At 45.0% G+C, this 871-nt stretch overlaps 1 pseudogene; it reads right to left on the reverse strand.

The window, feature by feature from the left end:
- Positions 1-253: 253 nt before the first annotated feature.
- LOC132764468 (dynein heavy chain-like) overlaps positions 254-871 on the reverse strand; it is a 2,176-nt pseudogene continuing 1,558 nt past the window's right edge.

The following is an 871-nucleotide window of genomic DNA, read 5'->3' on the forward strand; positions in this document are numbered from 1 at the left end:
TTCCAGGAGCATCGATTCCTCTGCCTTTCCCCCTTCTTTTCCTCCCTCCTCCGCTCCCCTTCTCGACTAAAAACCGCTTTGGGAATTCAGCCGAAGGCCAGTCTAAAAATACTTATAATAAATAAAACCGAGGGGATAAATACAGCTGGAAAAGACCAGGAAATGAGGACAGCGGGAGGCTATGGGAGCGTCGGAGTCACAGAGTCCTAGGGTTGGAAGGGGCCACTAAAGGCCATCCAGTCCATCCCCCATTCTACCAGATGGATGGATGGAGGGATAGATGGATAGCTATGTAGGTAAATAGATGGATGGAAGGGTAAATGGATAAATGGGTGGATAGATAGATGGATGGATGGATAAATGGATGGATAAGTAGATGGATGGATGGATGGATGGATAGGTAGGTAGGTAGGTAGATAGATGAATAAATGGATGATTAAGTAGATGGATGGGTGGATGGATGGATGGGTAGAAAGATAATGGGTGGGTGGGTGGATGGATGGATGGATGGATGGATAAGTAGATGGATGAGTGGATGGATGGATGGATGGGTAGATAGATAAATGGGTGGACAAACAGTCAGGCAGATAGATAGATGAATGGATAAATGGATGGATAAGTAGATGGATGAGTGGATGTTTAGATGGGTAGATAGATAAATGGGTGGAGAGAGAGAGAGAGATGGATAAATGGATGGATAAGTAGATGGATGAGTGGAGGGATGGATGGATGGATGGATGGATGGATGGATGGATGGACGGATGGATAAATAGGTAGACAGGTGGATGGCTAGGTAAATAGGTAGATGGATTGATGGATGGGAGGGTAGGTAGGTAGGTAGATAGATAGATAGATAGATAGATGCATCAAT

This window comes from Anolis sagrei, chromosome 12 (assembly GCF_037176765.1).
Source record: "Anolis sagrei isolate rAnoSag1 chromosome 12, rAnoSag1.mat, whole genome shotgun sequence".
NCBI classification, from domain to species: domain Eukaryota; kingdom Metazoa; phylum Chordata; class Lepidosauria; order Squamata; family Dactyloidae; genus Anolis; species Anolis sagrei.